Genomic DNA, 14,434 nt, shown 5'->3' with positions numbered 1-14,434 from the left:
GGAGCGGATCCGGTACTTTCAGAGAGCTGTTCCCCGGGGGATGGCTCTGAGGGATGCGTAGAAAAGGCAGGCAGTAACCTTGGGCAACTGTCTCCAATGCCCAAGCATCTGACGTAATAGCCTGCCATTCCGTCAGATGGTGAGTTAACCTGCCCCCTACAGGTGTCTTGTGATGGGAGACCTCAGAGTGGTTTGGGAGCGGCTGATGCAGTTGCCGAAGGTAAAGCGGCTCCTGCTCCTGCTGATGCGGCTTTCTTTCCTCTACCCCGTCCACCACGGGTACATTTTCCTTGGCCTCTTTGAGCCGGCCGTCCTCTGCCTCTTCCACATGAGGAATAATAGCGAAAGGACCTTCCTCTCCAAGAGGATCCTGAGGGACGAAAATTAGTTTGGCGGATTGCAGCTCCTAGTGACTTGGCTGCTGCTTTAGATGTTTGCAGTTTTTCCAAACTGTCATCCCCCTTTTTACCAAACGGGGAAGAGCCGTCAAAGGGCATATTTAAAAGTCTGGCCTGTACGTCAGAAGCAAAGCTGGACTTTCTCAACCACGCATGCCTGCGGATTGTGGTACTTGCCGCCATGGCCCAGCGGATACTGTCAGCAGAATCAATGCCAGTTTGAAGGGACTCACACATTGCATCTTTACCATCTCTGATGATATTTAAAAATGCGTCCCTTTCGTCTCCTTCCTGGAAGCAGTCAGCCGCTGATGAAGCACACTCCCAAAGAGTGTGGCTGAACCTAGCGAGCGTACAAGTGGCATTAATAGATTTTAAAGCCATGCTACAGGCCGAGAAGACTTTCTTAGCCATGGCATCATATTTTTTATCATCCCTATCCTGTGGAGCAGTGGGGTATGCAGATGTACTGCCTGATGAAGTTGCAGCCTGGACCACCAGACTCTCTGGAGTAGGGTGCTTAGATAGGTGTTCAGGGTCAGCAGCAGATACCCTATATTTCGCTGACAACTTCTTGTTAACCGCAGGGACAACTTCAGGTGTTTCCCAGTTAGTTAAAATCTTTCTTTGTAAAGCAGAATGAAAGGGAACCACAGGATCCTCCTGTGGACCTTTATCCAGAATATCTGTGAGGTCATCCTGTTGAAAAACAGGTGAAGGCGCAGACAACCCATGAACGCCATAATTCTTGACATTAGGGTCCTATAAGGGGTTTCAGCATGTTCCCCATGGTCTGGTTTGACAAATTCCACTTCTGGGGAAGTGTCTAGGCCACTTGTTTCCTGTAATACCTCCTGAAGGTCTTTCAACCTTCTTTCCTCAGAGGCAAAAGTCTCTGGTTCAGGTGATGTGGTCCTCTGCAGCCCAAAAGGCCTTTCTTGATCAGAATCTTCCCTTCATAAATTGAAGTTAAGGGGGGATGCTCTGGCCTGTGAAATGGTATAAAACCCATCTCTAAAGCAGAGGGAGCCATCATCAGTGGCCTTGAAAAGGTCGATGTCGTCGACACCGATGTAAAAATCCTCGAAGGCGCCGACAAAGGTGTCGAGAAAACTGGAAGAGGCCTCGAAGAACTCGAGAGGATCGGAATCCTGCTCGAGGATGTCGACAACGTCCTCGAAGTCGTGTCGGAGGCTCTCGGTGTAACCGTTGGCTGTGGAGTAGCTGTGGGTTTTTTCTTATGTCGCCGTCGACGCCGACTCGATCGACGGATGCGAAGAACCCTTCGATAACGGCGTTGTTGGCGCCGATCTATGCTTCGAAGGGGCTTTCGACGATGGCGTCGAAGATGCTTTACTTCCCGATGGCTCATGGCGCTTTCAGGTCGACTCTTTCGCCGGGTGCTTCGACTCGCGGCGTTTAGCACCCGTTTAAAACTGACTTGCCTCTCTCGAACTTCCCCTTACGCTCCTTCAAGGCTTTCGCCGTCATGGATAGGCATTCCTCACACTCCGAACACTGGTGTTCGATTCCCAGACACCACAAACAGATCCTGTGAGGATCCGTCAACAACATTTTCTTCCCACAGTCTCGGCATTTTTTGAAACCGGACCGAGGAGTCGTCGGGTCGGAGGAGGAAGCCATCGAGTACGAGTCGGTTTTCTCGAGGAAATATGAATATATTTCGACTGACGAACTGAGCAATGGTATTCCGAGGCACATAAAGTGCAGAAAAACGGAACTGAGCAACGGACGCTGCGCGTGGCCTTTTATAGGCATGACGGCATCGATACGGTGGCTGTCGAGGAACACCTACTCGACGGACGTCGACGCACAACGCCCTCTACTGGGAAAAAAAATTTCTGAGGCCAGCAAGCTGGAGATACAAAATATCATAGATAAGGAATACGTCGGAGGACACAATCCCTTCGAATGTATATTCTCGCTCTGCTGGATGACAAAATCTCCATATCTCTATAAGGGAGTGCTCTCGAAGGAGCGTTGTAAGCACCAAATAATTCTTTTTGTCAATACTAGTTGGAGGGAGAGATTTGTCTACTAAAGGATTAACCACAGCATTGAAATCGCCCCCAGTCATGATTTCACCTTCCACCTGTTCAAAAAGAAGTTTGGATAAGGACGCAAAGAACACGTCTTGCTGAGAGTTGGGCGCATATAAAGAGACCAATGTCACCCTCCTCCCCTGTAACCTAGCCACCACCAGGACATATCTACCTCCCACGTCTCGCAGAGTCTGGCAAACCACCAACGGGGTCCCCCTGCGAACCAGAATGGCCTCCCCGCCCCTCTTACTCCTCGAAGAGGAGCAAAATTTCATGGGATATAATTTATTATTAAGCCTGAATTCATCAGACGGAAGCGGATGAGTTTCCTGAAGGAATAGGAGCGAGGAGTCCAGGGTGGCCAGATGGTGCATTAATGTCCTGCGTTTAATCAGGGAGTTTAAGCCTTACACATTCAGGCAGAGGCAGTGGAAATTCGGGATAGTCGTAGCCATAAAATGTTCTTCTCCAAGGAAGTGTCTCCAACAATCTCTTCTTCAATATAGGCCAAAGACTAGAGCCACACTCCATCCCCATCATCCATCCGCATCGCTTGTTTCCCCTGTTCATTGACCCCAAGCAAACCATGCATGCAACAGGACTGCTTCATTTCCACCCCCAAAAACAACATTTGTATTTCACTATATCACATATCATAGGGACACGTGAAACCCTGGGCATAACAGTCGAGTGTGAATCCTGACATGGACCTTGTAAACGAGACTCCTTGCAATAAGATAAAAATACATAAAAAGACAACAAAAATAAGAGGACTAAAAAAAAAAAATTACCAATTGCTTGCCAAACTCTTAATACAACTGATTTAAGCAGCCACCCTTTCAGGGTAACAATAAAGGGCATAATCCATGGTTCGGGCACCAAAATTTATAACACTTCAAATTTGTCCCAACATATCCCTAACTATATTTTTTGCACGCGAGGGGAGCGCGCGAAGAAGGCTTACTAGGTATTATTGCATCTTCATACCCCTCAGCAGCCCAACAGCAACACTTGGAACAGGACAGAAGGTAAACAGATATTGTACCAGCTTATTAGCGTGGATGTCCCAATCTATCAACCTGGGAACAAGTTCCGGCTAGGCTTCATCAATCACCTTGCAGCCGCACCTGAGACAGGGCGAAAGGTAAACAATTATGCCAGTTTATTAGCGTAGATATCCTGTCCAGGGAGCCCAAGAACAAGTTTGGGCCAAGCTGCATCAGTCATCTTACAGTCAACAACCATTTTGCAAAGCAAAAGCTTGCCGCAGAGAGGGGGAACCAGCCTACCACAACTTAAACTGTAGACTCGCGTGAGCTCCTCAGCCCAACAGCAGCCTCCGGATCAAGGGGGAACAGTGCTTCCCTGCTCTGCATCCACCGATTCGTTGGGTGTTTTAGTTCAAGCCCAGCCCCTGGGCTTTCGCCTCTTATCTTTTGGTGTGGGACTAAGAGCCAACCTCCTCACAACAGCAGTACTCTTGTCACCAGACTCGCTTGTGATGTCTCGTAGCCACTGTTAGGGAGAATTCTCTTATAAGGCTAATTTCCCAAACCTGGTGAGTCCCACAGCAGCTTTGCTGGATTTTTTTTTTCTTTTTTCTCCTGCTAAGAGTGAGACTCTTTTACTCCCACTCTTAAAAACAAAATGCAATACTCCGCAGTGACCACTGGATGTCGGACCTATGCACAGCATGTGAATCTAAGCAGATACAACCATCAGAAATGCTTTTACGGTAAGTAATGCATTCTCATGTGTGGTACACAGCACCCTCAGTGCAGTACCACAGGGGTGTCACAGTGACCCCCAAACATAGACTCCATACCCTGGGACTGACTACTGTCTCCCAGGGCATGTAAAGTCACCATTGGCTTTACTAGTCCAAAATTGGTCCAGTACAAACCATCATATTGTGGAAGTACTGGTAAGGGGTAATTTGATTGCCCCTGGGTCTGTTTTCAAGGGGGCACTGTCCAGTCCCCCCCCTTGTCAAGTTTCTGGCTGGTGGCAGTGGTTACCATGCGAAATATTCCACCGGAATATTCTCTATGGGAATTTACCATTCATTTTAAACGCACCACTTTTTGGTGCAATGTTAAAGATACCGCTGGTTTATTTATTTAATATTAAATCACTGGTTGGGTCTTTTTGCCAGAACTCGATTCTAAAATGGCGTTTGTGTCCGTCTCTGTAACTCTGACCAAGGTGGAGGCCTTTTGTTCACTATTTTAGCGGGCTTCTCCACAGAAGCCCTCCAAGTGGTGCCACTCTGAGTTCCATAGGAGGGGTGGAGGGGGCAATAGGCACCCTGGACTGCGTTGCCTTAGCAACCCAAGTCGCACTCTACTCTGATTGGCCCAGTGGTGAGCCGCCCGGCTCACCACTTAGCATGTGTGATTAGCATGTGTGATTGACAGCTAGGCTGATGAATGGGGGGTTTTCTGCATAAAAGCAGGGCCTTTGGACTGGAACTTCAGAAGTCGCCACAGGACCTAAGAATCCAAAGAGGGACGAAGCTGAGCCATCTGCAACGACGACGCCAGCGGTGAAGCCCTGCTGCAGCTACCTCACCACTTTCCCGAAGACAAGAGAAGATCTTCTGCTGGACGAGTCTTCTTCCTCTGAACTGGTGGGACCAACCAGTTCACCCTTTTTCGCCTTCCAAAGACGGTCCTTGGTCGAATTGCCCGTGCCAAGCACCCCGGCGGCCGGATAGCCAAGCTCGCCACTTTCGACCGCAAATAAAAGGACCGCACCTTTTAAATCGGGAACTCCGCGGCTGGTTTCATCCCTGTGCAGTGCAACGACTCCATGTTTCCTCCTCGACGAGATCTTCTCTTCACCTGGTCGGAACCACGAACCTCAACCACTGCCAGGAACAATTGCCCCTGCTGGAGCTTCCCTTCTCTTAAGGTACTGTGTCCTGCCTGGCCTCCCCTTTCTACAGATTGCTAAAAGTGACCCTTAAATCCTTGGCTTCTAAACTGGGTTGGCTCCAGGCCTTCTAACTATATCTTTTGACTCACCCCAACCTCTTTTGAACACTCTGCAAAGACTTTCAGTGCACTTTAAACCGTGTGATCCTGGGCACATTTCGCTTTGCTCCATTTAAAGTGGGCCTGGCCTATGATCTTTGGCTCTACAATATAACCTGCCTTTCTCCCCTTGCTCTGAACTCTTACAAGTGTTGGCAACTATTTTATGTTATGCTCTGCCTTTTCTCTCCCTTTTTAACCTAAACTATTGGAGTGCCATCTAGGTTAAGCGCTCACGTCTGTCTTAACAAATAGTTGTGCTTTAACCCTGACTTGTCTGATAGTTATCAAGGGAGGTGTGTATACTTACCTGACTGTGTTTTAGATTACTTTTCATTGAGAATGCTAGTGTATTACCTAAAGTGTGTTTCAAATAAATAACCATATACTTTTTATACAAAGCTCTGGTCAGTGTTTGTTTGCTCTACTGTGTTTTGACCCTATTGTGTATACTCTGCATACTGCCCTACTCTTCTTGAGAGAAGTCTGACTGCTCAGCCACAGCTACCAGGTAAATCTGGGTGGTGCAGACTGCTACCAATTGGGTTTACTGCTGCTCCTGTAGTCTTAATATTTTTGCAGTGTTCGCCAAGGGAACTGCACAGGATTCTGCCTAACAGCCACTCGTCTGCTTCTCTTTCAGAACCAATAGCGTAAGGGCGATTCTGATATTCGAACAGTAATTTGCATGGCTATCCCCATCAGTGGCAGACCTTTTTCGCCTGCAGCCAAGTGGCGACTTTCTGAAGGCGCCTATGGTTTGCCAAAGTGTATGGCGAGAGATCTTGAAACAATGATATGGCAGAGCCACGGAATTCCACCCTCTCTGCCCTTCTAGCTGCCGGCATTATTTCCTCTTTTTGCCGAAAGAAGTGGACTCTGGTCAGAACATCAGGCAGAAGGTTACGCTTTTGCTGAACAGAGGAATAAACCTGATGGGTCCTGTCTAAGATCAGTTCATCAGAATCTCCCAGGCTCAACAAGGATTTAAAGAGGGCCTGCACATATTCAGCGAGTTCCTGATCTTGGACCTGCCTTGGCACTCCCCGTATCCTAACATTATTTCTTCTTGAGCGATTCTCCAAATCCGCTTGCTTGGCCGACATTTCCTCCAACCTATCTTCCACATTCTGAACTCTCTTGGTGAGGTCATCATTTTCCTGCTCGCGCTCACATACCATGTTCTCCAGTTCATCAACCCTGGTCTCGAGGCCTGTCAAATTGGAACTTATTTCTGCGATAGACTGTGCCAAAGAGTCTTTTGAGGACTGGATCTCCAATGTTATTGCCTGCGTGATGTCCTGCTTAAGCGATTAACATTCCCGCCAGGTCATGCCTAGATATGGCCGGGTCAATGGTTAGATCAGACCCCTGTGAAGCATGGACTTCCGCCACAACAGACTCCATCCTCTGCGGTGCAAATGTCACTGAGGTCAGGTAAGTTGTAATCCTACTCCCTTTGTGCGCGCGGACCACTATGGGGCTCGCTTTCTCCACCTCTGCTCCTTCCCCGACAGGCTCCCCCGGGCCGCCCGCTCACCTTCTGCGTGTCACACCTTCCCGCCGCGTTCGCTGCAGATGAGACAGTAAAGCACTGGAGCGCAGTCCCCTCGCCAGACAGTCCGTTCTATGCCGGCAAGCAATGCCGCTCCTCCAGCTCAGCTCCTCCAAGTTCCATAGCCGCCTCCCGGACCCGCAGCGAAGCGTGGAAACAACATCGGCGTGCCCGCCATCTTGCGCGCCTCAGGCTCCCCCGCGCAGGGCTCCAGAACTTCAGGAAAGGCAGCTCCCAGACAGCCAGGAACTCACCGCCAGAGCCCCGCAGTCTTCCAAGGCGCTCCCCACAGCTTTCATGTATAAATTTGGGGCATATATTAACTTAGGCGCCCGTCCCGGAGCTTACAGCAGGCACGTCCGCATGGCGCTCTGCCTGGCCACGCCCCCATTCAACTGATCTTAATACCTCCACACCTAATGTTAGGATGCAGCTACCATCAGGCAATCGCATCAGCTGCTCACATATTGTGTGCACCCAATAATACCGTACTCTTTCGACTGACCTGGACTATGGTCCCCAAGGGTGTTCAACCCAAAAGTGCTTTGAGGTCATACCAATGATATATACAGTGCTATATAAATGCCAAATAACAGAACATCTGAATGAGTAGCAAGACATTACTTCAGATGCTTGGACATGCTTGGACACAGGAAATGGTAGACCAGGGTTACTGCCTTCCTTTTCTGGAAAAAAAAAGCCTCAGGATCATCCACTTGCGAACAGCTCCTTAAAAACTCCAGATACGCTCCTTATGCAGGAAATGTTGAGCCTGCTAAAGAAAGGTGCAATAGAACCAGTACCTGCAGCAGGGAGGAACACGAGTTGGTACTCCCCATCATTTCTAATCCCCAAAAAGAACAAGCGGATTGAGACCCATCTTGGACTTAAGAAACTTGAACAAGTTGCTCAGGAAGGACAAGTTGAAGATGGTTACCCTTTCTCAGATCTTTCAGGCCCTCCAAGACTGGATGGTATAATTGGAACTTCAGGATGCTTACTTTCATGTGCATATCCATCACAAGCACAAGAGGTACCGGAGGTTTGCAGTTCTCATTAACAATTTTGAGTTCTGCCATTTGGGCTTTTTCACTAAGTTGATGGCAGTGGTGTCAGTGAGTCTCACGAGAGGGGGAAATTCACATCTACCCCTACCTGGATGATTGGCTGAACAGGGCGCATTCTCCCAAACGGACCCTGGAGCATCTCTGCGTAACTTGCCACTTTCTCCACAAACTGGGTTTATCCCTCAATTACAAGAAGTCAAACATGATACCATCTCAGACTCCAATTTATCAGAGCACTCCTGGATGCCTCCTTGGGAAAAGCCTTGCCACCCTAGGCGAGGGCTCATCACATTCTGCAGATGGTCACCAAATTTCAGAATGCCCAGCGTCTTGCCGCCTTCGATTCGTTTGAGGTTGCATGGCCTCCTGGCATGAGGTAGAGAAAGTTCAGGAAATCCATGATACCAATTGCCCCAGAATGGGTCAGGATGACTTGGTACCCGGACCTTCTGGACAAGTCCATCTGCCCTTCAATAAGTCTTCCACAAAGAGAGGACCTTCTCTCGCGAGAAGAGGGTCGGGTTCTACATCCATAAGTCAAAACACAGCCTTCACACATGGTTTCTTAGAGGCTGCGGTGCAAGGATTTGGAATTCCCACACAACATAATGAAGATTTTGCTTTAGGCCAGAAGGCCAGCAACAAAATACTTATACTGATGTCATTGGAACAAGTTCAGCAGCTGGTGTAGGGATACGAATGTGGATACATTTCCGTGTGATACACCCACAGTGTTATCTTTTCTACTTCACTTAGCAAATCCGCGGCTACAGATCACAACAATAGTGTTATCTGGCAGCGCTTTCGATTTTTAAGTGCTCATCGGAGGAAACCTCATACTTTAAAAACCATATAATTATTCAGTTTCTTAAATGACTCACTAATGTGTTTCCTCCTACTCCCTTTCAGGTCCCTGTTTGGGAGTCAAATATTGCATTACAATTCTTAACATGCATCGCTTTGAACCCATGCATTCATGTCCATTAAAACTATTAACTCTTCTAAAAACTGTTTTTCTAGTCGCAATCCCATCTTCCAGCAGGGTGAGCAAATTGCCAGCACTCTTGTAAACCTCAAAATACGGTTTTCCATAAAGATAAGGTTATTCTTAAAGTAAGACCTTTGTTTCTGCCAAAAACAAATTGTCTGACTTCCATTTGTGCCAAAAGATAGTTTTACCAACTTTATATCCCTCCCTCCTCATCCTGGAAAGGAGGAGGAGAGGCTACATGGACTAGGAGTCTAGAGGGCTCTCAGTTTTTATATCTCATGAATGTCAAAATTTCACCAGGATGACCAATTATTTATCGGATATACAGTTCATAAATAGGGTTTAGCAATAACAAAATAGATTCTATCCAGATGGATTATTCTGGCTATGCAAGAATGCTATAGATTGGCTGGTAAAGATCCCCCAAGAGCTCACTCAACCAGGGGCATGGCTACTTCTTCCACTCTCCAAAGAGAACTACTAATTAAAGACAATTGTGCGGGAGCCACTTGGTCTACCATACACACCTTTGTAAAACATTACTCCCTGGACACCTCTACTCAAGAGCGAGCTTTTGGGAAAGCTGTCCTGCTCTCTGTCCACGATGACTGCTAAGGACAGATCTAAATTCTTTTCACACCTCCAAGACTATTACTGCTTTGGGAGGCTATTAAAGAGGAGGACTACCTGGGATGACACAATCCATTCGAAAAACAAGTTACTTACCCCTGGCAATTTTCCTTCTCCCACATATTCCTCCCTCATCACCCCTCCCCACCTACCCTGCTGCAGAATTGACATGTTCTACGCTCTCTGGGTCTTCTAAGGAGGCACTAGTAATTCCTCTAAACATGGAAAAACCAGAATTGAAGCCAACGGGTGCTGCACGTGCTACATATACTGGGGATGATGATCAGATGGAGGCCTTTGAGGGCAGGGTCATAGACGCTGTCGCACAGCACCCTATGTCGAGAATTTTATTTTTCTAAAGCAGCTGAAGCTGGAAAGGTAATTATCAAAGATGAGGAATATGTGGGAGGAACATCCAATCGAAAGAGCGGTACCAGGGGCTTAAGTAACTTTTTCTTCTTAGGTAACTCCCATGATGGATAGAGCAAGTCAGTTAAATTGGCAAAGAGCTGAAATACATTACATAGATTGGGGGATATTTATCCAAGACAGGTTTAACTCACAGGAAACTAATCTAAAAAGTGGGAGGTGATGCTTGACATTTTTGTCAGTATCATTTTATATGGGCTGCTAAGTGGACCACATTTTCTGCTGAACCAAATGCACACCTCTGCATTATTTATATTGTACATTAAAATGGATGCAGGAGGTTGGTTTCGACTTAATATGCACTTGAGCAACAGTTCAACCCTGGGGTTTGCCCCAGAATCTGGTAAAAAATAGAGCTACGACTTGCAGTGTTATTACTGATATGCAATGTATCTGGATGTTTGAACTCGAAATTTAGTCTATTGCAATTTAAAGTCATGAACAGACTACAATACACACTTGCTGATATGAAGATTAGGAGGGCAGATGCCCAAGAAGCTGTGAACCAAATTCTGGAATTCTTCATATGTTATGGGCTTGCCCACATTGTGCCCATTTTTGGGATTCTGTATGTCAGAATATCATAGATGTAGTTCCCTTTGGATGCTGGTTAGGGGAAGTGGGTGCATTATTAGTTGATAAGCGTAGATTTATGAACGTGGGTCTCTTGCTTGCAAAACAGTGTGTTTTGCAGAACTGGAAACAAAGTTCCTCTTACTATATATGTGGCGTAGTAATTTGGTGTGAGCCAAGAATACAGACAAAAAATTCCACATGCTACTTCCAGCTTCTAGTCAGCCCAAAGACATCTGGGTTGACTTCTGGACCAAGAAAGCCGCCTTGGAAGATGATACACATTAACAGCATAATAATTTCCCAACTGTCTCTAGGGGTGATCAATCTGGGTATATAGTGTTTGCTGTTTTCTGGGGTGGGCAGGTGATCTTATTTACTGTCTGTATGCCTTTGTGCGTTTCACCTTTCATTTTGGCAAGAAAAAAAATTAGGCTTTTAAAAAAAAAATCCCCCCCAAAAAAATCAGACAATCACTATTTTTCGAAAACACTAACCTGTAGGAAAACATAGTATGTTACAATGAGTCATTTTAGAACTCATTACATACCACAGGGCAAATTTAGCAGACACTACTAAAATGCACACTGAAAATAATCATCACGATGGGCCTGAAAGACACAAGTAAACTACAACATTGGCAGCTGTGTTTCAAGATTGCAGTCATCCAACTAATGCACTAATTTAGATCCAGTGGCACAAAGAATAGCAGGTTCCAGGTCAATTGGTCGAAAACATTTGGTCGACGGGACAACTGGTCGACACCATTTGGTCGAATGCCAAATGGTTGAATTTTTTTTTTTTTTTTACCCCTTTTCTGTTTTTTTTTGGGGGGGGTCCCCCCCCACAACCCCCTTTTTTTCTTTTTTTTCCCACACGAAAACCCACAAAACACATATATAAATAATAAAAGAAAAAATTCGACCATTTGGCATTCGACCAAATGGTGTCGACCAAATTGCAGTCGACCAGTTGGTTGTCGACCAATTGACCGGACACCAGAATAGCACACTTTACAGCGGATTGTTATGGGTTGGTAGCCTCCTATTTAACAACTGTGAAAAGCGGAACATAACAAAAAGGTACCGAGCATTATGGAATTAAAAGTTTTTAAACGAGAGACTGCTAGGGGGCGCAAGTGAAATGGCAGCCTAACTATTAACCTCCCTTGCCTGCTGTGACAAAATGGCGAACGGCAGACATGAAAGTCTTAAACTGCCCCAAAAAAGGGGCATTGGGTTGCAGCTGTAGCTCCTGGGCACCATTGTAGTGAATGAGAGCAGTGCTGGTGAAAGGGACCAGGAGAACGGACACCCGACACGCAGTGGCTCCCCTGCGAGATTGCCGTGAAGGCCTAGTGAGCAGAGACTGGGAAGCATGCAAATTAGTCACCAAGCCGCCGGCAGGGGCCTGATCACAGCGTGATCACTGGAGCCGCAGTGAGCACAGGCAAGCGGCAGTGAAAAGTGCCAAGTGAGGGGCATAGCAGCCTTGAACCACCAGCAGCAGCGAGAAAGAAGTGAGCGGTGACGTCCCACTGCGGGAGGGCCAGGAAAGACACTGTGCGTCAGCACCAACCCCACACATAAGCAGAGGTGTCCAGGCAGAAGCTGGAAACCAGCGCCTGCTGAAGCAAGGCAGAGGTGCTCGCACCACGCAAGGAGCCCAGGGCTGTGGCACATTGAGAGTGAGCAGGGCAAATTACACCCTCACCAGAAACACTGTGCAAGACTGCTGAGCTTGTTGGTGGGAGTATGGACTGGGAGAGTCCCAAAAGACATGAGTCGTGCTCAAGGGCCCTGAGACAAAATGGAAGACAAGTTGGAAGCGATAGAAAATAATCAGCAATCTGCAGCACTAACCAAAATGAAAGTGGAGAGCCGCTTTCCAAACTCTAAAGGTAAGCAGATTTGGCAGCAAAGGTTGATGACCTCAAAAATAGGGAGAGGCGCACCGATATACAAATCATGGGCTTGAAGGAGGTGCCAGGAGAGACTCCACTATCGCTGGATGGGCAGGTCAAAACGCTAATAAATTCTCTCTTTGAAGAGCCGCCAGCAACTGCAATAGAATTAGACTGGATCCACAGAGGGGGAGGTGATAGCAAAATGCCACCATTACAAGCCGAAGTCGGAAATTGTGCAAACAGCGAGAGAATGAGACAAGATTGACTTTTTGGGGCCGAGTGTTTGCGTATTGCAGGACCTGTCAGCAACAACCCTACTAAAGAGCCGGGGGGCTGCAAGCAGCTGACGGCATGGCTATAGGATCAGGTACCAGTCAGGGTTCCCATTCTCGCCAAACTTCGAACATTGGATGGAAGATTACAGAGTGAAAGCAGGGAGCTAAGTGTCAAACGTCCTACAACAGCTGAAAGCAGAAGACAGGGGGTTCAGCACTTGGCGAGATCAGAAATGCGCAGGAATCAAAGGAAGCCAGCTGGGGGGCCCCAACTGAGGCGTGGCCGTGCAGGAGGATCATGGAAATATCAGCGGTTTAACACTATGAATACACCAAAGAGACACACATTTCCCAGTCAATCAAGATGGGTAATTGACTGGACACATCCCGGGACACGAGTCAGAGGCCACAAGGCTGGAAAAACTTGAGCCCACGAGTTTAGGGGGAATGTCTAGACCGAACCAAGCTGTGAAGTAGGAAGTTGCCATATAAGTTGTAGTTTTGTTGCTGAGTTTAATGGGCCGGCAAGGTGTCTCCCAAGAGTAGCCCTACTTCTTAAAGGGCATCTCTATTATTTGGGAAATGATCGTTTGTTGAGGTGATTCGAGAGGTGAAAGGGGGGGTGAACAGCACTCTAATATTACCGAGCACTGAAGCACTAGTGACTGAAAAGCGAAGGGTCGTGAAACACCTGGTAGCACACTATGGGACAAACCCCAACAGCACGCTAAACTGTCTAGCTCCCGAACCCGAAGGTGGCAAGAGAATGCTGCAGGCAATAAGATGCCACTAAGCAGCACACAGAGGTGTGGGAGATTAAACGTGAAAGAGCTGAACTCCGCACAGAAACGCACCATGCTCTTCGGGGAATTCAAAATATCAAGATTAGATGTCTTCGTCAAACAGGAAACTAAATATAGAAATGCGTGGAATACGCACTTTAAGGCATTGTGGGTGCTATTTGGGCTCAAGTGCTGCAAAGAAAGCAGGGGTAGGCATGTTATATCTGACTTTGTTGGGCCTCACAGTGACCAGCCCATATAAGCACTCGGAAGGACGTTACTTGGCAGTGAAAGGGACACTTGGGCAAACAGTGGTCACCCTCTGCTCTCTATACGCACCTTACCAGCAGCAATGCTCGTTTTGTAAATCAGTAATTGAGTTCTTGGGGGAATGAGGGCCGGGAGTCCTAATCTGCGGGGGTGACCTCAACATGATAACAGACCCCACGTTAGATGTTCACAAAGGCATGGCGCACTACCATCAGAAGTCCGTAGTAGAGGCAACCTCACAGAACCTCTATGTGAGGCATACTTGATAGAAACATGGCGAGCAACACATCCTACCACAAAAGATTACACTTCCTACTCCCCGCCCCACCAGACCTATTCCCACATAGACTATATGCTGATAGAGGCAGCGCAAGAGTACAGAATAGTAAACGCAGCGATAACAATTGTCGGACTTCAACCTCAATATTCCCGGAGCAATTGAGCAAACTCCTGGTGTCCC

The 14,434-nt window shown here is 47.3% G+C and overlaps 1 protein-coding gene across 1 annotated transcript in view; it reads left to right on the top strand.

The window, feature by feature from the left end:
* The window catches only part of RBIS (ribosomal biogenesis factor), a 146,494-nt gene that overhangs the window by 113,495 nt on the left and 18,565 nt on the right, over positions 1-14,434 (top strand). The gene's annotated exons all lie outside the window — the stretch shown is intronic.

The sequence above is a fragment of the Ambystoma mexicanum genome, chromosome 5q, assembly GCF_040938575.1.
Source record: "Ambystoma mexicanum isolate Mex_15411 chromosome 5q, UKY_AmexF1_1, whole genome shotgun sequence".
Taxonomy (NCBI): Eukaryota; Metazoa; Chordata; class Amphibia; order Caudata; family Ambystomatidae; genus Ambystoma; species Ambystoma mexicanum.
Note: the sequence above shows the minus strand (reverse complement) of the source record. Positions and strands in the feature narration are given on the sequence as shown.